We start from the raw sequence: 27,992 nt of genomic DNA on the forward strand, positions 1-27,992 counted from the left end.
TCACTCTATCTTTAATTTTTGGTTTTGTCTTTTAAAGACGAGATCAAGCTGGTCTGTATGGTTCCTGGGGGCATAGTGGTGACACAGCTCTGCGGACACACCTGGGATTGGGAGAACCATGATAGACAGCATTTGCCGATTTCCCATCGTATGTCTACTCCGCCATGAGACGAGATTCGCTGAAAGCAAAATTGAGAAGAGATGCACACAAGCTAGTACGAGCCAGGGCCAACCTCACCACTGTGTAAGTGGAACAAGCATGGGGTGTGGATGTTATCCAAACAAAGATTTCAGTCCTCCAAACCAAACAGGTCACTTCCACTCTAAACTGTCTGGTTCTGTTTCTCTCTTTAGCCTGAATTACTTCCATTTGCTTAATTTTTCCCGCCGATCTTACCTTCTTGTCCTTGAGTCTCTACCGTTGCTCTTCCATGAATTGTGAGCAATCTGTATCCTTCTGCCTGTAAAAATAATGGAAGAGAGGTGCACAAAAATCAGTCACTTAGGGAAATATGGATACCCAGATATCCAATAACACCATTACAAAACAAGCTTATTTTAATCAAGGTTCACTATAACCTGTATCCAGAGTAAGTTGCTGATACTCAAGTTCAGGTTCTTACAAGTGCACATATGGCCCATTTCCAACATGTGTTAATATGGTCTATCAACTTCTCTCTCCACCCAATCCAGTATGCACACTGCTGCCAGAAATATCTTCTTGAAATAACACTTGGATCACATTCCCTGCTCAAAAATTCTAGTGGTTTCTCAGTCCTTCAGAAAAAGCCCAAACCCTTCGCCTCAAGGTCTCTCATAGCCAGAACTCCAATGGCTTCAGGTGCCCACATCTCACATGATCTCTTCACCACAGCCCACTCACCATCCTCTCTGCCCTTGGACTCCTGTCTTCCTTTATGTAGTGATGTTTCAATTTACCTTTGCTAAATTCATACTCTTTCTTTCGTTCTGACCTCAAATTCTACTTTTTCTGTGACTCTCTTCTATCTCCTCTGATCTGATCCTCTCTCCTCTGAACTTATCCCACTGTCTTGTCTTTACCTCCCAAATTGCTCATCCTATACACTGGTGTTGAAGCTATCTGATTATATAACCTCCTCAAACAGATTACCAGCATGGAAAGCACCAGGACCACATCTTTGACCATCTCACCAGCACTCTCCAGTAGAACTTTCGTCGATAATATAAATGCAATTTTTTTTTTTTATTTATTTCTGAGAGAGACACTGTGAGCAGGGGAGGGTCAGAGAGAGAGGGAGTGACAGACTCTGAAACAGGCTCCAGGCTCTGAGCTGGCTGTCAGCACAGAGCCCGACGTGGGGCTCGAACCTACGAACCGTGAGATCATGACCTGAGCTGACGTCGGACGCCTGACCGACTGAGCCACCCAGGCGCCCCTGTAAGTGCTTTTTATACATGCTCTTCAGTATGGTAGCTACTAGCCACACATGGCTATTAAGCACATGAAAGTGCAACTGAGGAGATGAACTTTAATTTCACTTTCTTCATTTCATCAACATTTAAGTTGAAACAGTCACAGATGACTACCAGCTACATATTGGCCAGCATAGCTGGACCCTCTAGCAGAGCTAGACCTTCCATCAACATTTGCTGATGGAATCAATGAGATTCCCTTATGTCAGAACATAACCGCAAAACTACTTTCTAGCTCATCTCTAGTTTCTAATAATCTCTTCCTACAGTTATAGCCATTTCATAACCCCCAAAACCCTTCTGGTGACACCCTGGTGACAAGGGTCACTGGATGGAATTTAAATGGTCACAAGTATGCGATCTGCTTCCAGCTCTCTAAGTCTCAGAGGTGAGCACCAAGCATGCCAGGAATAGAGCACTTGAGAGCCAACTATTTCTCTTCACAAGCTCATGTCCACTCTCAAGCACCAGTGTGCCAAAGCCCGCACGGCTAAGTCTACACTGAGACCTTCTGGAAATTGTCCCGCCACTTTTGGGTCATTTTTGCCATACTATTTAAATTCAGTGGAAGTCTAAATTTCAGTTTCTCATAGCTGAAACATGGTTAACTCCTCGTTAAATAAATACTTTAATTTGCAGCAAATAACCTCGTTTATTTTTGCTCATTTACTTGCACAGATGGGACAACAGTTCGTTTGCAATTTAAGGAATTTAAAATAATGTAAACACTCTGTTTCAGCAATGTTGAAGAAAAACTAGAAAATTCTTTCTCTCAACTTGGAAAATGCTGAACTTCATTGAGAAATAACTCTGAATAGAATTTTAAAGTAAAATGGACTTTAGACATCAATGAGCCAGGTGTACCTCTCTACATTTAGCAAATATAATCATTGTAATTTAGAATTGTTTTCATAAAGCTATTAGTAAATATTTGCCTACAGCAGAAATATCCAGAAATCTATTCTTTTTATGCAGTGCTTTCCACTGATTAACAGAATCCTGACTGATAGGACCATTAAAATGCCTTTTATTTAAAATCAGGAAATTAAATTAGATCACTTCACTTTATAAACATAAAACTAAAATGCTGCTTTCATTCTTCACTCTGTAGTAGTCATTTAGAATAAGGTAATGTAATAACATCTGCCTGTACAAAATAAGTGTAAGAAAAGGAAACATTTACTTATTTGCCTTGTGTTTTTACTAGGCACTGAGCTTTGCAGATGTAACTTTCCATGAATAATTCACCCCAGAATTTGGCCAACTCCGTATTAGCTTCTGTTTTTCAGAAGACATTTAGAATTGCATCACATGACATAGCGCGCCCACGCATGCACGCGCACACACGCTTAGTGTCAAATGTAATTAAAAATTTTATAGTACAACATTAAGTCACAGTGCATATTTTTTATGAGGTTCGCATTATCCTATAAATAGAATAGTAGAAATAGTAGAAATATTAGAAAATACTCATAGGCAGCAAATCATTTTTGTACTTTGCTTTGTATTCCCGAATAATCTTTGACTTCCAATTACACTACCTTATGGGACTTGTGCTACACAATGATCACTTTGTTTTACTGCAAATTCCCAATCTTGATATCAAAAGGAATACTGATCTCCCTGCAAGATAGTGATACTAAAACATATTCACTGTCAAGTGGCAATTTCTCTACCTCTAAATGTAAATATTAGATTATAAAAAGCCAGACACTTCTGATAGCCAGATTAACTATGTAGCATGCTTAAATAAATGCAATGTTGTTATTTTTGACCTCATACACTACCCCAACTAAGCCAAAAGACGTTATCAGAATATATGATCAGGTAGCAATCATGTAACCCTTTACGGTATAGAGAATAATATGTATAAATGTGAGTATAATGTGTATAAATTTATATATAGTGTCCTGATGAAGAGCTTATGAAGGTGTAATACATCTAAAATTTGCCTATACTCCTCTGTCTACTGTGGTTTTCCTTATAAGGTACTTATGAGCCCCCTTAACACAAAGCACAAAGGTCTTCATTGCTCAGCTTGTTATATTTATCTCAGTTTACAAAAAACTAGCCAGTGTTTTCTTAGAATGTTCCGGTGTACTAGAAATACTTTGTTTTTGTTTTAATTATGAGTGTAGCTTCCACAAAATTCTATTTGGTCCAAGATCTATAGATATGCCATACTTGAGAAACACCTACATCAATGTAACCCGCTGGTGAGATGTGCTGAAGACCATCCAGGGCTCACGTATTGAGCAGAACCGGCTCTAACCTCCCGGGACACTCACACATCAAACAGCGTGTTCACAGTCTAAAAACTTTCTTCACTTGCAAACACCTGGTGTGAGATCTGTCCAGATTTTACATCAATTAGCATAGGTTATACTCAAGACAACAGACATTCAAGTGGTTAGTGTATTCCAACACTACTGAGATGATCTGAAGGCACAATGTAGCTAACAATCACAGTTAAGCTGAAGATTTAAAGCCAGGCCCAGGGCAAATTTCATTCATCAATTGCACAGACTGATAAAAATCACTTCTCATGTTTAAAAAATAGGGACTTCCTAAAAGCAAAAAATATGGTTTGGATATAGAAAGTCCTACTAAATGAAGTCAAATGGTTTCTTTACTATGAGGAAAAAAAATATTAGAATGCCTCATGAAATTGAAAAATACATTAAAAAGTCAGTACAATTTAGCATTTAGAATAGAAAAAGGAAAATATTAAAAAGATGTCAGTGTTATTATTGTTATGAAGTCCAAACAAAAAATACTCTGTAAAATCGTAAACACAGCATGATGTAATTTTTTTTGAGAAATATGAATAGAGAGACCAAGCTATTAATGGTGATTATCTTCATATAGTATATTATGTTGTCTTTTTTAAAACTATCTGTGCTTTCTAACATTTTCTGTAATAAATAGGCATTCATTTTAAAAAGGTTTTTAAATTTTTTATTTATTTATTTTGAGAGAGAGAAAGAGCTAGCAGGGAAGAGTCAGAGAGAGAGGGAGAGAGAGAATCCCAAGCAGGCTCTACACTTTCAGTGCAAAGTCCAATGTGGGGCTTGAACTCACCAACTGTGAGATCATGGCCTGGATGGAAATCAAGAGTGTGATGCTTAACTGCTTAACCGCTTAACCACTGAGCCACAGAGGTGTCCCACTAGGCATTCATTTTTAAATTTAAATAATTTAAATTAAAAAACACAACTATTGACTGGAGCTAGAAGTATACTCTGTAGTTGTATCAACAACAAAAATAACACTAATGATAGCAAACCGCAGTGCTTACAATATGTCTAAATATTAGCATAACATGTTTGCTCTAATTATGCTTATTTTGTCATACAGAATATTGCTCTAAAACCTCATTCAAAGGTGCCTGGGTGGCTTAGTTGGTTAAGCATCCAACTTTAGCTCAGGTCATGATCCTGTAGTTTGTGAGTTCGAGCCCCATATTGGGCTCTGTGCTGGCAGCTCAGAGCCTGGATCCTGCTTCAGATTCTGTCTCTCTCTCTCTCTCTCTGTTCCTCCCCCTGCTCTCACTCTATCACTCTCTCTCAAAAATAAAACAAATATTTAAAAAATAATTTTAAAACCCCATTCAATATTTACCAGAGGGTGGATATTCCATTTTCACACAGTCAATCCACATTGTAAAATTTGATAAAAATGTCCCATTTTTGAACATGAGGTTTTCAGTCTGCATTGATTCATCCCTCATAAGTTGGTCTCACAGCTGAAATCATCTTACCTCTACCAGAGACCTGATATTGATGGTGGAATGAGATTTTTTTTTCTGTTGTCTATTTGCTGAAAGGTGACTTAATAAGTCACTTCATCCATTCATGGATTGAGTAGCTACTGTGTGCCAGGCACAGTACCATGCCTGAAAGATACAGACATAAACAACACAGGATTCTGTCTCTCATGGTCATGCATGCTTAGTATACAAGTGGGGAGATGTTGGGAGAGAGGAAGGAAGATGTAAAAACAATTACGTTTAATATAGTATAATATATGCTAATAAAATAAAATACAAATGAGAGGAATAAAGGCGGGGAGGTCTTTCTGGAAAATAGACATTCCTTCGAGTCTATTAAGAGCACATTATAAATACTAACGTCTACTTTGACCACACTACCTCAGCTCCTATGAATGAATCAAATAAATATATATATACACATTAAGCAAAAATTCATTGGGGCTTAAATTCTCCAGTGATCTCAGAATGGGGATGGGGGGAGGCATTATGTCCTCACTTGCACAATTCTCTTGGCAGGTATAATGGGATTAGCCAGGATATTAAGTTAGTGTATTTCCATGCTAGCTAATGCTTTCCTCCTAGTTTTCCCATGATTCCTTACATGAGAAACCATGCCTGGCCACCTCATATTTTAGAATTTCTTTCCCCCGGATACAGAGAGAATATGAAAGCTAAGCCATGAGGCTTATTGAAATAGATGTGGCCTAAGAAACGTTTCAGTGAGAAAGGCAGTCAATGGAAAGCTACTTCTTTGAGCGTGGCAGAGTATAAAAAGAAGCAAAGAAGTGGTAGTCAGTAATGGTGGAACTGGATTCTCAAGTGTCTAATCCCCACCACCCCCTGACATCTTGGGAGACCCAAGAACACTGGCGTTAGCAACACACTTCCTCTGGTATGATTTGAGGGGTGGGTAAGCTCTTTCTCTGTCTCTGTGTCTCAGCCACCATGCCACCAGCAGGACAACGCAGCAAACAAGAGAAATGTCCTCTGAGAGTCTGAAGTAGTACTTTTGAACGAGGGACAAGCCTGGACCCTGTGAGCTCCAAAGAGGGCCCACAGAGTGTTGGGAGGGCAGGCGGAAGTCTGGTTTGGAAGCAAGGGCAGCAGAGCGTGGAGACGGGAGACTGCAAGCCAACGCCGCACCCACAAACGTCAGGTGTGGATATCAGCAGGATCTCTCTCGAGGCCGCATGGAGCCAGCCACATGTCAGCAGACCCCAGCGGGCCAGGACAGGCAAACTTCCTCACCACAGAGCGCAAGAACAGCACGCAGAACAAGGGCCTGCATTCATAGAGGCCCGATTTGCCCACTGCCACAGGATTACATGATCCCCTCAGCCCCCAAACCTGAGACATACGACACCATCTTGGGGAAGAGCAGGGAAACGGTTGAGAAATCTGAAAGACTGAACATTTATCCTAAAGAGACTGAGTCATCCAAAAGAAATGATCTAAACAGGAAGAGACAGAAATGCAGTTAATTAGCAAGATTAAAGCACCTCACCCCTACCCCTATGCCCCAATCAGCAGAATTAACAAGCTCCGAGAAAAATTAAATCACTATCAAAAGATTCCCCCAAGCTTTGGTAAAGCCTCTGAGGGAATTCTATGAAGTAACAGTCACAGGGCAAATGTCATCTATCCTATTACACTAACACCCAGCACTCAAAAGCCGGGCTCTTTGAAGCAAGGTGACCTTCCCTCAGTTGACGACTTGGACTGAACATGATAGAAAAGAAGAGAGCCTCAGTCCCTAGATCCTTGATGTCAATAGAGTTCATTTATTCAGCAGCCACTTGCTGCTACTCGCCTTGCCTGGCAAACTGGGTAGGGAGCAAGGAGGGCTAGCCACAAGGATCTTTATCTCTAGTTCAGTTTCTCCTATGTTCTTATCCCTAGACATGCATTGCCTAATTATTATGAGATGCATAATAAGAGAAAAGTAAGTGGTATTCATGAATGGGGTAGATGTTTTGGTAGAATGTAAAAAGTCTTGGGTGGTGGGGTGGGGACAGTAGATGATGCAGCTGACACTATTTTGTCACCCACTTTCCACTTAATGTCTACAATTTGGGCGTAGAAGAATATTGTCAGGTAAGTTTGGAGTACTGGGTTGCATAGCATTAAGCAGACTTCTTCTCTGCAGGGCTACCACTAATAAACCTAACATGCAAGTTGCAATCCTAAAAGGGCTAGGTATATAGTTTCGCAAACATATTCCAGTAGCATACCGCAGTTAGCTGGTACTGGCTCATGAGAGATTATGGGCCTCTCTTCCCAACTCTGGTAGTTTGAAATCAGCAATGGTGGGAGTATTTACACCATAAAAATTGACAAACACTAATAAGACATGTTCTCTTTTTCCCTGGAGAGCTGGTCCTTAAACATTTTCCAGCATACTGTTATCTCAGAAACCACTTGGTAATAAAACATTCCACAGCACTAGTGCGTTAGTATTCTACTGCTGCTACAACAAATTACCACAAAGTTAGGGGCTTAAAACAACACATATCATCTCACATTAAGGTAGAAGTCTGACACAAGTTTCACCAGGCTAAAATCAAAGTGTCAGCATTCCTTTCCAGAAGCTCTAGGAGAGAGTACATTTCCTTGCCTTTTCCAGCTTCTAGAGCCATCTACCTTCCTAGGCTCATGGCCCTTCCTCCATGGTCAAAGTCATCAACAGATCCAGTTCTTCTCACGCTGCATCACTGCGGTGTTCTCTTCTGCCTCTCTCCCACTCTCAGACACCTGTGATTATACTGGGCCCACTTGAATAATACAGGATAATCTCCCTATTTTCAGGTCAGCTGCCTAGCAACCTTAATTCCATATATACCCATAAATACCCTTTGTAATGTAAAGTAACATATTCATAAGATCTAGGGATTAGTATGTGGCTCTCTTTGAAGGGCCATTGTGCTACCTAACACAACTTGTGTTCAAGGAACACATTTTGGGGGAGATTCACAAAAGCCCTTTAATGGAAAGTGCATTGGGCTACTCACTTTTCTAAATTATCTTGTACAAAGTATTTATCCCCTTAGAGCCTTAGTGGATTGTCCTATGAAATGGGGATAATCCTTTCTTTATCTAAGTTGTTTGATCAATTATGATAACAGAAGTGACAGTATCTTAAAAAATTATAAGACTTTGTACCTATATATCATTAATAATATAATACACAGGTTTATTTAAGGTCAAAGTAATAACCATAATTTATAATTCTATCATTGCCTACCTGTATGGTCTCAAAAGATAGGGTTCATTCTGGCCTACTGGCAGGAGGAGAATGTCTGGAATACAGCTAACAAAGGACACATACTTAGACTTCAATCCCCATGTTGCTTTAGAGTTTCACTTGTGCCTACATCTAAATTAGACCTCCTTGAGTCCTCTGAATTCATGCAAAACCTGGGAAAACACAACATCTTCCAGGCCCTTCAGGAGTAGATCTGGGCAAATTCTCCTTTATGGGCTACTCTTTCCTCTCTCTCCAACTTGGTAATACTTATACACTATAAAACACAGACAAGTGGTCTGAGGCGGGGTTAAGACTAGGAATCACTTAATATCTGCTCCCTTTTAGATGTAACATGAAACCAAGATCCTTTCCAGAGAAAGTCATAGAACTGAATACTCTGAATCCTAAGTGTTCATTGCTGAGTTTGTCTCTCTTCATCTCAAAGAAACGAAATTACTCACTAAAATGTAATTTTTACTTTTTGCTGCTTATATATTTGGCACTTTGTCTTCTTTTGCCTATTACATTATCACCACCCTTGACAAAGTCTAGATGCATGGCAGGAAAAGAGATTAAGGAATGTTGTTTTTTAATGGACTATAGATTTTGCATGGAAAATAAATCTTAATAAACGATGTGCTCATTTAACTGTGCAAAATTTTGAACCATTTTACTGTGTCAAGGAAAACAAGATCTCTCTGGATGTTTCTGGCAAAGACAAGTAATTGTGAGTTGTTAGTTATCAGCCTCCGGTAAACCTGATCCCATCCCAGGTTGGTTATGTAACCCACCACTCCCTGGTTCCTGGAAGGGTTTCCACCTCTGGAGTCTGTGTAGCGCTAAGCTGCCATGAACAAAATCAGACAGGCAAGATGGTGACCAGGGCATAGCTGAGATTATGGAACAGAGTCACTTTCCACGTTGACGCTACCCTGAGGATTATGAGTGTCAGAGTTAGTGTTTAGTCTGGAGACTCTTCTGATAACCCCCTCAGGGCCCAGACTCACTTGTCCTCCACTTTCCTACGAGGAGTCAGCAGCAGCTGTGGCAGTGGCCGTGGCTTAGCAAAAAGGGTCTTGAACCAGTGCTGGCCACCAGTGGGACGTCTGTGGGCCAACCCCTCCCATGACATGTTGTGACATGTGAGTCTTCATTAGCTTTGCCTTCTTAAGAATGACACAAGTCCTTACATTAGAAAAGTATGGCATGCACATGCATAAGGAGAAGCAGCAAGCCTTGAAACCTAGGATTATTCCCACAGAAAATAAGCGAAGAGAGAGCCTGGGTGGCTCAGTCGGTTAAGAAAATGAGTGAAGAAGATGCTAAAAACAAATATGTATTAAGTGAGAAGAGGGAGAAATAATTATAAAATTTGGAGGGGGCCCTTCTTACAGTTTTTTATAAGTATTTGGAAAGCAGGTATATATAACTGACTTTCAGATTCTTTTTATTCGAGGATGAAAAAATAACAACTTTGAGACTTCTTATTTTTCTACTTTTTCCAAAAAGCTGAGCTTTGGCCCTGGCTCATTCACCAGAGGTTAGTATGCCCCACAAACCATTGAGCATACCCAGCATTATATGACTGCTCAATAAAAGCAGCTATGTAGGGGCACCTGGGTGGCTCAGTCAGTTAAGTGTCCGTCTGACTTCGGCTCAGGTCGTGATCTTGAGGTTTGTAAGTTCAAGCCCACATATGGCTCTGTGCTGACAGCTCAGACCTTTGAGCCTGCTTCAGATTCTGTCTCCCTCTCTCACTGGCCCTCCCCAGCTCACACTGTCTCTCTCTCAAAAATAAATAAACATTAAAAAAGAAAAAACAGCCATGTAGACGCCCAAGGAACAGGATTGTTTTATGCAAAGAATTCAGATTATAAATCATATCTAAGAATATCCCTAGGGCAATTCTAGAAACTCCAGAAACAGAGCCCTAAGCAGATATAGCCTGGTCATGAGATGTCGAGGTCTAAGTCCTCAAGGTAATTTAATTCTATTGAAATGTAACCAGCACATGCTGGATTCACATATTGTTCTAGATTCTGCATAAGACACCTAGACTAGGGAAGCACCAAGCTTGCTTTGACGAAATCCATGGCTTGGTAGCTAGAAGAAGGTGAGATTTGGTGTAAAGGAACCTAACTAGATAACAATTTCCAAGTGTTAGAATTAGGCCCAAAGTTTCAACTTGGTCAAAAAGCATTATGTCTTTGAAACTGGAACTCAAAATACCTCAACCTTTTTGAAACCCCTAGAAAGCTCCAGATCTTCTTCCTACTGGGCTTTCTCTACCTCATCATCATGGAAGTTGATTCTTCCCCTTACAATTCACCTTCACCACGGAGCATTCCTTGTTAATGTCACCCGGCTCCAATCATTCACGCATTCTGGCTCGCCTGCCCAGTAAGAATGGCTAAACTAATTATATGCTTGCATGCCTGGTGTAGTTTTACATACTTCTGCAGCAGGTGTACATTTTTGAGAGGGTGCATCTGCTTGGTTACTTTTTCAAATAAGATGGTAAATTCTTTTAAGAACAGAGACTCTTTCCTCTTCCTGCAAAGATTCCACCTCTTATGATAAAACACTTTGGGGTATTGATAAATTTCTTATTATAATGTTAATATTTATCACAGCAGAAGTTTAAGTTCTTTCCCATCATCTGTATCCCAATTTACTCTGTTTTAAAGGAAAGGCACAAAGTCTGTGAGAGAATGTGAGACTTTCTTCAGGGATGGTGGCCAGACACATTTAGCAGGATCGATATATATACATATGTACATACATACATACATCTTTGGGGAAGCTGAGCCAACCAAGTCAAACCCTCTCTAAAATAACAATGACTCTGGAAAGAAACACTGCCAAAGGGTCCTAAGAAACTTTAGAATAGATTAGGCATAGCTAATACTGATAGGGGCTTAGTAGGGGTAAATATGACACATATAATCAGTTAGCACTCAGCAACATCTATTTCACCTTCTTTTCTCACATAGGTGAAGTATTTATCCCACATTGAGTTGGAAGAACTGCGTGCTTTTGGAAATAGAGTCCATGAGGAAACAAGGAAGAACTAATCTGAGCCTTATCCATAATACGGAATAAGGCTATTTCAGAAGAAAACCATCCCTCCTGGTTTTGTTTTCAAGCATGGCCAGAATGTCTGAAACTCTCCCTCATCCACATATGAGATCTCTCCTTCCCTTGAATTTGGGTGGGCTCATGAGAGGTTTGACCACAAATGGGTACAAAAGAGGTGATAATATGTGACCTCCAAGGCTAGGTCACGAAAGCCCACATGGCTTCCACCTTTTTTATAAGAATGCACATTCACAAGCTCAGAGCCACCATGGCTAATGCACAACTACCCCACGGTCACCATGCTCTGAGTAAGCTCAAGCCACATGGAAAATCCTTGTGTGAGAATTCTGGTCAATAGAACCATCTACGTGAGGTCTTCAAGTTGTCTCTGCCCAGACCCAGGCAGAAATGTGAAGATGATCGTAACCTCTAGTGCTTTGATCCATACCCAGTTTTTCAAATCTTCCCTTGCTGGGGCCTCAGACATGGTGAAGCAGAAACAATCACCACTGTGCCCAGTCCAAATGTTTGATTCACCGACTATATGAGAGTAAAATACTGTTTGATGCCTCCCTTCTTTTTCTGCTGCTGGGAAAGATTGAAAAGACAGGCCCATACCCTTTTACACTGTTGGTGGGAATGTAAACTGGTGCAGCCACTCTGGAGAACAGTGTGGAGGTTCCTCAAAAAGTTAACAAGAGAACTCCCCTATGACCCAGCAGTAGCACTGCTAGGAATTTACCCAAGAGATACAGGAGTGCTGATGCAGAGGAGCACATGTACCCCAATGTTCATAGCAGCACTTTCAACAACAGGCAAATCATGGAAAGAGCCTAAATGTCCATCAACTGATGGACCCATCATGATGGATCATGAAAATGTGGTTTATCAATACAATGGAATACTACATGGCAATGAGAAAGAATGAAATCTTGCCATTTGTAGCAATGTGGATGGATCTTGAGGGTATTAAGTGAAATAAGTCAGGCAGAGAAAGACAGATACCATATGTTTTCACTCAAATGTGGAACAGGAGAAACTTAACAGAGGACCATGGGGGAAGAGAAGGGGAAGAACATAGTTAAGGAGAGGGAGGGAGACAAACCACAAGAGACTCTTAAATACTGAGAACAAACTGAGGGTTGATACGGGGTGGGAGAGAAGGGAAAATGGGTGATGGGCATGGAGGAGGGCTGGGTGTTGGGATGAGAACTGGGTGTTATACGGAAACCAACTTGACAATAAACTATATTTTTAAAAAAAGGAAAGGAAAGACAGGGCCATTAGGACTATGTTATTCATGGGGTGCCTGGGCGGCTCAGTCGGTTAAGCATCCAACTCTCCTCAGGTCATGATCTCACAGTTTGTGAGTCCAAGCCCTGTGTTGGGCTCTATGCTGACAGCTCAGAGCCTGGAGCCTCCTTTGGACTCTGTGTCTCCCCCTCTCTCTGTCCCTCCCATGCTTATGCTGTCTCTCTCTCTAACTCAATAAAAACAATTTTTAAAAAAAGACTATGCCATTCATTGGCTCTCAAATCATCTCATCTTCGGGACTCAGTGGCAAATATTTAATTCTATCCATCATCAGAAGAATGAACATCTTAGTTTATAGTCTCTGATGCCAGAAACCATAGTTCTTGTATTTTGCTAAACCACCAAAAATTTTTTTTGTCTCTGGTTGGCAAGTTTATACAACTTGATTTTCTTTAGTGGAGCAAAAGAACACAGAGGTTCTATCTTTGGGAAACAGAGGATGAGATTTGCATCCTTGCTCTTAGCTGATGGCCTGAAGCAGAAACAAAGTCCCAGGCACAGCCTAACAGACTGGACTGTACTCAAGAGATCAGAGGTCCCACTCTTTTTCCTTGAACAACTGATGAGCAGAAATAAGCAGGCCTGTGTTTATTACTGAAATAACAAGAAGTTTACAGATCCTACTATGTTTGCATGACTGCTGGGGAACAGATTTTTTACCTGAAGATGCTTCGGCTAAAGATTTTCTGAATATTCACATTTTTTTCAAATATTAGAAGGAATGGTATTTGGAGTAAGAAGAAAGGTGAAAATAGGAAAAATATAGGGGTGCCTGAATGGCTCAGTTGGTTAAGTGTTCAACTTCAGCTCAGGTCATGCTCTCCTGGTTCGTGGGTTTAAGCCCCACACTGGCTCTGTGCTGACAGCTGAGCCTGGATTCTGTGTGTCTCTCTCTCTGCCCCTCCCCCTTTCGTACTCTGTCTCTGTCTCTCTCAAAAATGAATACACATTAAATCATTTTTTAAATACGAAAAAGGCATAGCAAGCCTAAAAGAAAGAACTCTCCAAAGAAGAATGCTGACTTAGCCATTCTGAAAAGGAGTCCAAAGTTTATTATATTTAGTACCAGGTGTGTACTGTTTATTCCACTGAATATTAATTGAGTTTCTATTTATGTAACATAAATAAATCAAACTTAAAACCCTTTTCAGGCTATAAGCCAAAATGCAATATATTTCAATATGATTAAAGGTAATTTTTATTACTGAGATTTAACAATATTCTCATTAAACAGAACTGACTTCGTTGTTTTTATAATTTTATTAACCATATTTCAGATACCTGAATTCCAGGTATGTGGATTCCCAGTCTTTTGATTGTCATGATTAAACCAATTAGTCAGATTATTTTAAGAATCCACCTAAGATAACCTTAGCATTAATATATTTGGAATTATTAAGGAGACAGTCACAATTTGTTAAACTTTAGTTCTGCAAGAGCCCAAACTCATTGCTCACATGAACCTCACTTCTCCTCGGACCCAATTCTGGGATTCCAACTCAACTTCATTGCCGGATAAAATAATTTTAAATCTGGACATGCCACTAATTTTGTCCATCAAGGAAGACAGCATACAGGAGGGAGAGAATAAAATCAGGTGTTAGCAAGGCTGAGGCTCACTAAATAAGTCTGGATTGCTCCAGGGTCCACTCTAAGGAGTGGCCATAGACAACTTCCCAAGACTTAGAAAAGGTGACTCATAAATCCATATTAGCAAGAGGAAGGTAGTTGACAGAGTGTGGATACACATGAGCAAATCCATCACTATTCCTAGGAAAAGTATTCAAAACACATTAAGCAATGTCATGAAAAACAAAACACTTCATACCAAGAACCATTCTTCATCTTTCTTTTCCATTTCGCTCTGTAGTTGACAAGATCAAAAGGCTACAAAGTGAACCATTTTCAGGAATTTACCTGGAAGTGAGTAGGTTAGCCATCATGTTTCCTTGAAATGCTGGAGAGAGTAGCTGTATTTGGCCACAGATTTCTTCTAATTCTAAGCGTTTCCACTGTGCCTGAGTTATCATCTCCTCTGGAAAATGGAACTCTTAGAAATTTAGCTAAAGTTCCTGACACTGTAAATCCAGCCTAGTGGGCAAAGTCTTTTCTTGATCGTCCAATCCAATAAATATTTATTATTTTCCATGAATTTTGAGTATCTTCTGCGCTGGCTGTATTCAGAGTACCCTATATTATTAATGAAACTTGTTGCCCTGATGAATCATAGAATATATGCAATTAACCATGTCTCCTAATGAATCTCTTACAAACAAATTGGTGGGTAAAAACTGAAATAGTACGGAAGGCAAAAGGAGAGTACAATATGAAATATTTCAAAAATAATGTGAAGTGGCAAGCTGAGTTACAAGATATGTTTTCTTCTGGTTAAGTGCCATTTTATCAAATACTTTCCTACCTATCTTTCTCTCTGTTTTTATTTTCAGTTCAAGGTTTGTTTGATATTGACCTCTGGGTTAACTAGAAACTGTAAATTTGACTTTTTTTTTTAAATTCATGCAATCTTTAAAAATGTTGCCTATTATTAAGGTGCATATTTGTAATTATGCTCTTGAAATTTTAATTTGCTGAATCACTAACCTTTAGAACCACTTTCCTACAATCACTTAAATGGACCTTGATCTATAAAGCTGTTTCAGCTCCAGTTGGGTGCACCTGGCAATGAAAGTAAAATGTAGATTCATTCATATGAATGGATTATTTATATGAATGAATGAATGAATTATTTTATTGGGCTACTTGCCCTGGTTTTAGAAATAGCATGCTGCATGTATTTAAATTATTCCCTTTTCTCTCAAAAGGATAAACCCTTGGTTGAAATAACTTCCCTTTTTTCTTTTTACAACTTCCTTTTTTTTCAATCAGCTACAAGAGAAAGAAATGAATTAAGCTCTAGGATTAAATTAATGCTGAAGTAGTGGCTCATAATCACCTCTCAAATTTAGCAGCATTTGGAAGAGAAGAGAATGTACAAAGGAAAGAATCAGCTGAAGATATATAATAGGACAACTGGACCATGAGTTAATTGACTAAGGGTCACCTAGGAACCTTGATTAAAAACAGTAACATCTTGATATAACAAATCTACAGGACTTCTTCATCTCTCTCCTCACAAGCTCCCATAGGCTTTGGGGGGCCTTCTGGTTGCCTTGGTCACAGAAAGTTTTCTTCCTTTAATTGACATCTCCTTCCCCCAAGTCCTAGCCTCCAGCTTTTAAAAAGGGAGTCTTTGCTCAGCAGACCAGTTCCAACTTTTATCACCCAATTTTTATCACCACAGTAGCACAGAGCCCAAGGTTGGATGGCTGCTGATTCCAGCATCACACAAGGATTTCCGGGAGAGTACTCAAAGTGGGGACACAAATACAAAGGCTGCTGGCTAAGAATCTGCATAGGAAATTGTGACTATCTATCACAAATGTCTGATTAGTATTGCTCTTCCATTCTCAGATGTCCTCAAGGTTAAGTTCTTCGTTTCACATCAGAAACAGTAGGAAGGGAGTCTCATGGGATGAGCACAATAGGAACTTAGCTCCCCTTCAGGGTCCAGCTCCTCTTGGCAATTTAAGTTCCCTTACTGCCCTGTCCTGAGTATTCTTTGTATCCTTCTTTGGCCCTCCTCCACTCAATTGAACATCTAACTCTAAAGAGTTAGAACCAGCTCTTCTATTCTTTTCATAACTGCACTTGGCTTTTCTGTGACTCTAATGCTCCAGGAAAGCACCCCACTATTCGTTCCTCCCTCCCACCCAATGCAACACCTTGTCCCCACTGGAGCCGATCCTGACATTCACCCTTAGAACTTTGCTTTGTTAGTCCAGTAATTTTCTACTAGGCAAAAGATGGCATATTATCTAAATAACCTGTTTTTGTTTTTAAGCCACACACAATTCTTTCTTCTCCCTGGGCGAAGGTTTGGGAGAAATGGTTTGGGAGAGCATGATGGTCTCTGCAGTATGAGAAGACTGACCAAGAAGTTGTTATCTCCCTGTCTTGCTCCTCTCTTCACTGCACACCCCCTGCTAGAAATCCCCTAAGACTGTGTGGACAGTATCTGTTTCAAACTAAGACTGTGATTAACAGGAGAAGGTTAACTAATCAAGTCATGTATCTCTCACTGATAGGGCTTTTACTACTTCCTTCTTATTCAACCTCAGGAAGCTTTCGGATTGGAACAGTGCCACCTTCTCAAAGGAGCCCTTGGTGCTTCCAGTGTGATACTCTTCTGCCTTGAGTTGATCTTCATGGTTAACATCCCCTCACTCTTCCTCAAACCCTTCATGATTCACTCAAGAGCACCATTCTCCAGAAACTCCTTTAAACTGTCCAAGGCTGGATTAAATGCTCATGTGACAAGCAGCCCTTAGACCCTTAGAAACCTCCTGTAGAGCACTTCTTATCAACCGTATCTGGAATGAAAAGTCTGGCTCCCTTTTTTTTTTCTTGGTTTGATTGTGGATAGTACTTAAGCCTCACCCCTTCCACTTCCCTTTGTGTCCCACATTTGGACAAGGAGATAAGAAAGCTTGGGTGCTCCTCCTTTGGAGCCAGCAGGAGATCTGAACCATGCAAGCCTGTCTATGCAGAGAAGCTCTCACTCTGGCCTCCCCACCTTACCACGACAAACCCCCAAGTCTTGTTCTTTCTAGCCATTTCATATCTGCTCAAGAAGGCTGCTCTGCTCACCTCACAGACTGCAATTTTGTAAGCGATAAAACTTTTCATACCCTTGTGTATATATGTGTGTGTGTGGCATGATCAGTCTCAATATTCAAACTTTGGGTAAAGAGTCCATCTGCCATTAAATGTGACCTTAACAGTATTATCATCACCGATTTCTTGCCCACATTCTCCCCTAAGTTATGAGTTCTTTGAAAATAAGAACTGTGTGTTTATTTTTGGACTCACAGTGCCTGCTACAGTGTCTGGCACAAAAGTGGATGTTCACTAAATGTTGGCTTGTTGAATAAAGTATGTCTTTAGTTGAATCCCTGTTTCCATTGAACAAAATGTAAATAAATTATACTTTTATGGTTTTAAGGGAACTCTGGTATCATCAAATACAACCTAAACTAATGAGGTATGTGTGTGTGTGTGTGTGTGTGTGTGTGTGTATTGCATCATTGCAATAAAAATTGTATATATATATATTGCATCATTACCAGTTATGGTAAACAAATACACAGAGGGTTTTTGTTGTTGCTGCTGTTTATAGTAAGAAGTTTCAAAAAGAACTTACTAAGATATAAAGCTATCCTTTGTGCACTAGGCTGAAAGGTAATGAGATCATGACCCTGGGAGGTATTTAAATAGGCATCACTTGGAGATGTCTATTCCACTCTCTAAAGATTCAATATGGTATGTTAGGATTACCAATGATTTGGATAGTTTGAAGAACCTGGAAGTAATCACGGACACACAGCCAGGTAGCAAATTATACATACATTTATTACACACTTCACAATTATTTCAAAAATGCTTTCAGATGGGATGCTTAAATTTCAAAGTAACCAATATCAAAGTTAAATCTCTACCAGTAGCTGACTTTAATAGCTGCCTAGAATACATTCAGATCATCATCTGCATCAATTACAAGAATACTAGGTAAAAGTCTGGTGAACTGGCTATACACCAGAATGAGATGAGGCAATCATCCACACTCCCATCACTGATTTGCACAGACGTCCCCCCAACCCTGCTACCAAGGCTTCTATAGTTCCTTGGACAGACCTCTGTTGGAAGAATATATTATTATACTCTAATGTAACTTTCCATGTTCTTTTCCATCAGCCTCCATGCTCATGTACCATGAAAGACCTGACTGTCTCTGGCTCATGGCTACATCCCTAACTCCTAGCACAGTGGTAGACATCACAGCTGCATTTTGACTTCTTAGGGCTCTGGGCACTATAGTCTTTATGAGCACCTTCCTCCATAAAAAGAAATTAAAGATGATACTTTATGACTGTGTTGGTATAAAGATGAATAGATATTATATATTAAGACATTTTCTTGGACCTAAATGTTCCTTTCTTTCTCATGATTATAAAAGCAATGAGAATATTTTTCTGAGTTCCTAAAAATATGAATTACTTTAATGTCTAACACGTAGGTTGGCCTTACTGATTATATCAAAGGCACTCACTCAGTCACTGTTGGATAAATGGATGACAAGTGGGAGAGAAAAAGAATGCATTGGCCAACTAAAAGTAAAATACATGAGTTCAAACACATGTAATCAGTAAAATCATTTGTCAATCCCCACACACCTCCATTATCACGTAAGGCTATTAGACCCAAAGAAGTGTGACCCCTATTGCATATTAAGGGGCTCTGCTTTTTGGAGTGTCATCCTCAGTATTTTCTTTCAAGCCCCCTCTTGTGCCTAAGACCAATGAGGACACAGCACTATCTGGCCTAGGTTTCCTGAGTCTTGGTCAAAACACACAGGGATCCGTTTCTGTATCCCTCCCCCTTTGATGTGCCCTCCAACCCTTTAATCTTCTTCATCCACCTCCCTCAAGCATTTGGTTGACCAGCGCTCCAGGAGCTCCAGGATCCGTGCCTATGCAGCAGTTCTAGGGTTTTGCAGCTGGAACAGAGTTCCAAGTAGTGACCTGGCAAGCAAGTGAATCATTCTCATTGTCCACTATGGTAACTAGGCCACCAGAACAGTGCTGCTGGCTACTGATTTAGATAGATTCTTATCCATGTCAGGTAAAGGGCAAGTTCAGGCTTTGGACTAACTTTAGGCTTCAGCAGTGTATGTGGGCTCTCTGCATGTGCTGGCCACAGTATAGTCTTGGGTCTACAGCACCTGAGGATGGTAGAGTGGTACTGGCATCCTTTACCCAGTGTACCCTCCCTGACCATGGTGGCACTCAGGATAGGCACCCTATCCCCTTCATGGCTCACCACCTCCAGGGTGGTCACACCCATCTCTTCCTGGGACATCCATTGCTCTCCAATATCAGTGAGCCTTTCCCATCTATGCAGTGATGATGCACTTTCTGCATTGATCTTTACCCATGCTGTGTGAGGAACACACTTTCCTTGCAGGAATCACTTTTCTTACTCTGTCCACAGCCCCCCCACCCCCCATGCATTCTTCTTGATGGTGGACCAGGTTGACAGCCAACATTAAAAGATGTCACAATCTAGGAATGATGTGATTCTGTACTAAATATTCAAGAGCTGGCATGTTTGGAAGATGTATCTCTTCTATGTTTATGCTACAAAGTTCCACACAATAAATTCTATATGGCCAGAAAATCAATTACTGTTCTCCTTTTCTGTGTAATCTGAATAAGACTTGCATTTGCGGGCATCATCAATAAAGTCCAATTATGACGTTTGAGAGAATCTTTCAAAGCCAGTACTTGTGGGATGGGCAGCAGGATGTATGATACACGTCATGTGTAATGACACAACCAACATCAAATAAATGAAATAAATGGTACTGATGAAATTTAGAAGAAGATCAACACTGTTTTAATATAAACAGGATCCAAAGAGCCAGGGCATTGTGAAAAACAGCCATTGATACCTTATTCTTGTGGTGAAACTTATGACATTTAACAATTAAGAACATAAAGAGACGATGCCTGAGTCTTAACAGAAAGAGATGGTGTCTGAACACTACAGAGTATCTTCCTGTGCCCTGATTGGACAATAAATACAAGAGCATGTCTTCTCTACTAATTCGTCTTAATCATCGTTGAAAAATACTGTTGTGACCTCAATGTTGCAATGCATTTTTTAAAGTAGTAAATTTAAATAAAAACTTGAAACAAACAAAAAGTAGTCTTTATATGGACACAGAACCTGTAAAAAAACAAACATTTGCCTGGGGCTCTGCATATCCTAAGGGTGGTCCTGATCGAGGAAAAAGAGATGGAAGGGTCCTCCCTCCTTTCCATATAATACCTTCTTGCAAGGATGCCTCTCATGATTTTTACCTCGATTTCACAGGAGCTTTAAGGAAGAGGACTAAGGTGCAGGAGGGACTATGTAATTAACACATCAAAGCTGATACCCCTTCCCCCAACCCACACTGCTGGTGACAGTCCACTTCAAGCCTTCAGGCTTTTGCAGTTTATCATTTTCATGGGAATTACCAGAAGTAGCAACTCTTTGAAGAATTATAGTGAAACTCAAGCCCCATTGAAAAGATCTGAAAATTGTGCTTTCACAGGGAAAATACCTTTTTTCCAGGTGCCACTAGAAGAAATTTAGTCATTACCACAAATGCTAGATTTTCAAAGAATCTTTCCAAGGATGGGTTTCTTCATTATCTTACTATTAGCTGAAGCAAGTAGACACTTACATGGGAGACAGAGATTTAGGGGATGAGAAAGCAATCATCATCTTCTTTATAAGTGCCTACATAAGGGCCTGATAAACATTTCTGACACTTCCCAACCCGTTATTTCACTCACAGTGAAAAGAGCATTATGTCAGCCATGACAAAAATCAGGAATACAGCTGTTTAAAAATGAGATTCTCTCCTGATGAGAAGAGTCAGAACAAATAAAGGAAGCATGTTGATATTTATGAAATTCCACTTGATGACTTTTGGTAAGAAAAACAATGAGATAAGGCATGGCAAGGGGGAACTGAGCTCTTGTTAATTAGCAAATTCCAGAAGCACTTTGCAATTGTCTTCAGAACAGTGAAGATCTGCTATAAATCTTACAGTATTGAGTTACATGGCAGGGTGGATACTACCTCTTATTTCTGATCTTAAAACCCAGTTCGTTATTTCAAATAAAATTTAGGGTTTTTTTAATCTTTGAGACTTCACCACATTAAACCACCCTGAAAGCAATTGAGGAAGGGGAGCTAAGTCATGTTTCCCAACATGTGTGAATACATAGAACTGATAAAATATCAACAAAGAATAATATTTGAACTGCAAAGAGTATTATCAAACTAAATACTCATAATTTAAACAACGAGAGACTTGAAGAAACTGGAAGTTGGGCTTGTTTCTAATAATGAATTTGAATAGAAAATCAAGGACCTAAATAGGGGAGGGTAGTCTTTAAGGAGTTTCTGCAAGAATGAAGAGGCAGTAACATAAGAACCAAGATGTGTGCAGGTGATATAAGGACTTGGTATTGATGAGGAAGGGAGAGTACGCAAAGTTTTAAGTTAGATCTCTGAATCTAATTATAATAGGAACATGTATAGGTGGAAAGTAATTTAGAAAGTATCCAGTCAAAATACTTATGGTAGGCAGAAAAATGCCCCCTCCAGGTGTCCACATCCTAATACCCTGAATTTGTAAATATGTTACTTTACATGGCAAAAAGGACTTTGAGGGTGTGATTTAAGAATGTTGATATGGAAAGATTGTCTTAGATTATCCAGGGGGCCCAATGTAATCACAGGGGGCCTTATAAGAAGGAAGCAAGAGAAGAGAGATCAGAAGATGCCACAGTGTTGGCTTTAAAGATGGAAAAGAGACCACAGACCAGGAATAGTAGTCAGCCTCTAGAAGCTAGAAAAGGAAAGAAAACAGATTCTCCTTTCAGCCCACAGAAGAAACACAGTCCTGCCAATGTCTTGATATTAGCCCAGTATGATGTGTTGGACTTCTGATGCCCAGAACTGTAACATAATTCGTGCTGTTTTAAGCCACCACATTTATGGGAATATGTTACAGCAGCAGTAGGCAACTAATACATTGTTACTCTTACAGTCTAGAGAACAAAATAACTTGCTGAAGATAACAGAGCTGGTAAGTGACAGAATAAAGACTACAGCCTAGAGATTTGAGGGGCCAATTTCCACTATGTGCCACCTTCTTCCAAATCTTATTCTAGTGGAGAAATAGACACATGACTCCTTCAGATGACAAAACTGGGAAGGTTGCATGAGAGAACATGGTCTGGGCTTGAGTCCCAATTGGACTTCCCAGTCATTCTCCCCTAAATTGCCCACAGACAGAGCGGCTGAAAAACAGGAGACACACGCCCTCTGTCCATCCTCTTTGCAGGATAGAGCTTCCCCAGAGAGGCTCAGAGGAGAGGAAAAGGCCATCAGTCTGCATGCAGAGGCTCCCAAGGGAGCAAAAGGGTTGTCGATCACACCTGGACAGTGACCTTGAACATATTAAACACACCCAAATGGGAAACATCTGAACCAGGAGAAGACATGAACTAGAAGTACCTTCTTCCCCAACCCATCAAGAAGGGGGCAAATGTGTTGGAGAAGTCCCGTTTTTACAGGCATAGAGCTTGCCCAGGAGAGTTAATGGTGCCCTGCATATCTATCTGACTTCACTCCAGTCTGGTCTTTCAGTCTGTCAGCCCAGTGGGATATCAGAGAACCCATAAAGAGTAAAGTAATCTCTTGATAAAGGAGAATTTTCTTTTTCTTTTTACTTTTTTTTTAATATTTTTATTTATTTCTAGGAGAGAGAGAGATAGAAGAAGAGAGAGCATGAGCAGGGGAGGGTCAAAGAGAGAGGGAGTCACAGACTCTGAAATAGGCTCCAGGCTCTGAGCTGGCAGTCAGCACAGAGCCTGATACGGGGCTCGAACCCACGAACAGCGAGATCATGACCTAAGCGAAAGTCAGACGCTTAACCGACTGAGCCACCTAGGTGCCCCTCTTTTTACTTTTGTACAGAAGGGATATCTGTAGTACCAAAAATACAAACTGATGTTTATCTGTGGAGCATTGAAGATTACATGAACAAAGTAAATATACACACAAGAATGGCCCCCTACTCAAATATGAATGTATTTTTTACTTTACAGAAAGTTCTAGTCTCCCCCTAAATGGCTCCTTTTCCAAGGCAGTAACTTTACATCATCAGCACTTAGCACAGTATTTGGCAAAAAGGCTCACTCATATTTGTTGTGGAGGGATAATAATAACAAGAAGCCGATTAGTTTTTTTAAGCTATATTAAATTATTTAAATGCTACTCAAACACTACAAGGTAAAAATGAGTATGACCACTTATAGTTTACAAATGAAAAAATGGAGGAATACAGAGATTTGAGAAGATGCTGAAAGCAACAGAGCTGGGCTTTAAACCCAGGCATTTGGGCCCTAGAGCCTTAGCTATTGACTGGTGCCTGTTAGTACTTTCCATTTTAGGCAGCTAGGATGTGAAGGTTCTGAACAAAGGACTACGTAACTATTAACAACCAGGAAGCAAATCACAAAGAGAGCAGAGATATTCTCTATCCCTTCAGCCTCATTTCCTTTTGAGAAAAAACTATTACAGCAACGTAGTTTTATATGTAGAAAATAAATTCCTTCATTATCACATGGTTTAAAAACGTAGAAGTCTTTTTAATGTAGTTTAAAAGACCTGCCATCAAAAATGTCATGGATGGGCCGTTGTTGTTGTTTTTCTAATATTTTAGGCCTGTGAGTTTTGAAAAGCTTTCCCCACATAGGCAAATTCTAGGTATATGGCAACCTCTGAGTCATGTGAGAGAGCAACTAGAAATTTGTGTGGAGTTGCAGGATCACATGTCTGATGGGCAAGCTGTGCACCAAACCTTCATCAAGGCTGTACAAGAAGAACAGGTTTCTTTCTTCAGTGGCTTTTACTTAGGAGATTGTTTTTCTAACTTTTTTCTTATTTTTTGCCTTATGAAAAACACTACCCTTCTTCTGGGCTACAAGGAGGTTATTTTAATGTGAAACTTATGGATTGTTTTTAAGTTTATTTATTTTGTGAGAGAGAGAGAGCGCGCATGCACACACACACACACACACAGAAGGGCAGAGAGAGAGGGAGAAAGAGAGGAACCCAAGCAGTCTTCACACTGTCAGTGCAGAGCCCAACACAGGGCTAGAACTTATAAACAGAGAGATCATGAGCCAAAACCAAGAGTCAGATGCTTAACCAACTGAGCCACCCCCAGGTGCCCCTAAAACATAAAGATTTATCCCACTGAGGGTTCACTGTGATCCAACATTGGGTCAGAATGGTGCCGTCTACTTGTGTGGACAGGTGCTATCAAGCAGGCTTGTGAAAGTCACCATGTCATTTGCTTTGGTGATGCCACTGACTACATAATTTTTTTCACATCAATTTAACCCCATTTTGAGAACCCTGTATACCATTCTTTCCAGTTCTGGAATTAAGAATATTTTTGTTTTTCTTTAACTACTAGTTTGCCTATCTCTTATGGACTGTCAGGAGGATTGTGTTTGTTTTTTAAATTTTTGAATGTTCATTTATTTTGGGGGAGGGGGAGCAGAGAGAGAGGGAGACACAGAATCCAGGCTCCAGCCTCCACACTGACAGCACAGAGCTCAATGCAGGGCTGGAACTCACAAACCGCCAGATTATGACCTGAGCCGAACTCCGACGCTTAACTGACTGAGGCCCCAGGTGACGCATGTTTGCTTTCTAAAGGAAAGTAAAACCCTACATTGGGAAAAATGAGGCTAGGAAGTTGGCATTTCACTTTCATTGCCAGTGAGCAGAAAAGGAAATCTGGGTACTCTCCCCTTTTATCTTTGAAATAAAACTAGCTTTGTCCATGGAATGCTGTACCTCAAAAAGTAATACACCATTACATAATATGAAATCCCCCCAAAATAACCTAGCCACATTGCACAAAGTAAGGTAGCTAACAGAAGTACACTTCCTTTAGAGACTCATTTTGTAAATTTTCTTTGAAAACCAAAAGACGATAATGGATCTTTGGAGCTGGAATGCGCTGGTGTGTTCTAGCCCACATTCTGTGAGCAGCTTTCAGTAGCAACAAGCTCACACCAATCTGGCCAGAGTGAATGGAAAATCTAAATTACCAAAGTTTTCCCTGAGGGATCCATACTACCATAAAACATGTAATAGACTGGTGTTCTGCTATAGGACAATGCGTAAGAAGAGGTATGTACAGGAACATTTGTGGCACCATTGACCACCAAAAGAAAAAATTGGAAACAACCCAAGTGCCATGATCGTGGAACTGGTTAAGTCTAAGATGGCTTATCTAACAAATGGAATAGCATATGGCAGTGAAAATGAACCATTTACAGCTACACACATCAAAATGGATGAATGTCAGAATCATGAAGACGACAGGGAAAAATCCATGTTCCCAAAGAACACACACTATATGATACCCTTTGCACAAAGGCAAAAAAAATAACAAGAAATTAGAGTTTGGGTGTAAATGTATCTGTCATAAAATGATCACCAAAAAGCACGCAAATATAACAGTGCTTGGTCCTGAGCAATACAGAACGAGATACAGAGATGCAGAGGCATACAGGAGATTTCAGCTGCACTGGTGAAACATATGTGTATCAAATGTCTCCCATCTTAATCTGAGTACTTGGGTTATTATTCTTTGCATCTTACACATACGTATGTTATGTGAGAAACATTTCATGATTTAAGGAGTTGGTAGAGCCAACTAGCTTGCCTTGGCAGAAGCTAACTAGTTGTTCACTGCCATTTCTTTTGTCTTCCTGGGCACGTAGCTGGCCTCCATCTTCCAGGCTCCCTTGCAGTTAGGGGTCACCATGAGGTCTGGACCAGGAATGGTGGGTGCAGCAGAATACACGATCTCCAGGCCTCACCCAGTAAGTGTGCTATGTGCCCGCCATGCTGGCTTCTTCGTGCATCCGCCGATCAGATGCAGAGTCCGGTTCAGGACGACGTGGCCCGTGTGGCTAGCAGGACTGCATGGCAACAAGACCCCAGCCCCCTACTCACCTAACTATGTTGTGAGCCACTCAGATTTCGGGGTTGCAACAGCAGCCAGCTTACCCTGCCCAGGACACTTGCTATGAAATGGTGACCATTCAGCCTAAAATTAAGAAGTTCAGTAAATTCAGAACACAAACCCAAGTCTGTTCCAAAGAGACTAACCTGTGTGTGGCGATGAAGAACAAAACTCAAACCCATCTAAGAAACTGGGGCCAGAGGTTTCCCTTCTTATAAAATAAACACAGAAGTTTCCTTTCTTGGAAAATAGAGAAACAAGTTGAAATGAAGTCAATCCCACTTTACAAAACTAGAGTAGAGAGTTTACAGATCTTAATTCCAGCTAGTTTCTTACTTCTGGTTCCAGTTCATTTGTGAAGCCAGGAGAGAGCCATTTTATCTAAGCATTTGTAATCAAGAGGCCAGGGATTCAAACAGCAATGAATGACGGGGTCATGCCAAACATTCCACAGAAAGATTGCAAGGAAAGCTTAAGCAATTACGTCTTGCACACATGTAGCCATAGCTGCAGAAAGTAATATTTGCAAGAGAAGGATAGCATCGGCTGTATTTTCTTAGTACTTACTTTAAGCCAGGCATTATTATCATTATCTCAGAACACATACAATCTTCATAACTGTGATAGAGCCCCTACCACTGCTTAACAGTTAAGGAAACTGAGGCACTGAGAGTGAAGCACAAGGTTCAAGGATCTCTCAACACTCTATCTTAGACTATGTTAATGAACAGAAATGGGACTTTTCCAAAACATGAGATAGTTATTTGCCCTTAAACACATTTGTTACACAAAAGCCCCAGCCCTCCTTTAATTCTTCTCTTTAAAATTCAGTGGGCCCTGAATGAGTGGCTCAGTTGGTTAAACATCCGACTCTTGATGATCTCAACAGTTCATGGGATCAAGCTCCGTGTCCAGCTCTGTGCTGACAGTGAAGAGCCTGCTTGGGATTCTCTCTCCCTCTCTCTACCCCTCCCCTGCTTGTACACGTGCTCAATAAATAAATGAACACGTTTTTAAAAAATTAAATGGGCCCAGCAGTAAATTATAAACACCGCTACCTGAAAGTAGTAGTCACAGCAATAACTGCAGCCCGTCTCTACCCTCTATAGGCCCAGTAACGGGAGGCAGGAAGATTTAGCGGAGGAAGGGCTACAAGCAGTTTCTGACCCACCACCATCCCTCTTGCTACTGCTTTTGAAAATTATCAACCTTATTTGGAGCATGTTTTAGAATCCCTAATTTTAAAACAAGAAAAACTAGAAGTAAACACGTCCTGAGTTCCTATTGGGCCCTATTGGGTAATGTTCCATTAGACATAAAACAAGTCTGACATTACCTGTGAAACAGGGTCCTCAGGTCCAAGTTCCCGTGATGCAGAATTCAACACAAACATGTCAACC

The 27,992-nt window shown here is 40.4% G+C and overlaps 1 long non-coding RNA gene across 1 annotated transcript; it reads right to left on the bottom strand.

Annotated features, from left to right (window-relative positions):
• LOC144219967 (uncharacterized) lies at positions 1-27,992 on the bottom strand. The gene is made up of 3 exons (XR_013331562.1): positions 27,929-27,992; positions 398-461; positions 1-179 (listed from the first exon to the last, which is right to left on the bottom strand). It is a non-coding gene; the product is annotated as an uncharacterized LOC144219967 (long non-coding RNA).

The sequence above is a fragment of the Crocuta crocuta genome, unplaced genomic scaffold (genome assembly GCF_008692635.1).
Source record: "Crocuta crocuta isolate KB4526 unplaced genomic scaffold, BGI_CrCroc_1.0 scaffold189, whole genome shotgun sequence".
Taxonomy (NCBI): domain Eukaryota; kingdom Metazoa; phylum Chordata; class Mammalia; order Carnivora; family Hyaenidae; genus Crocuta; species Crocuta crocuta.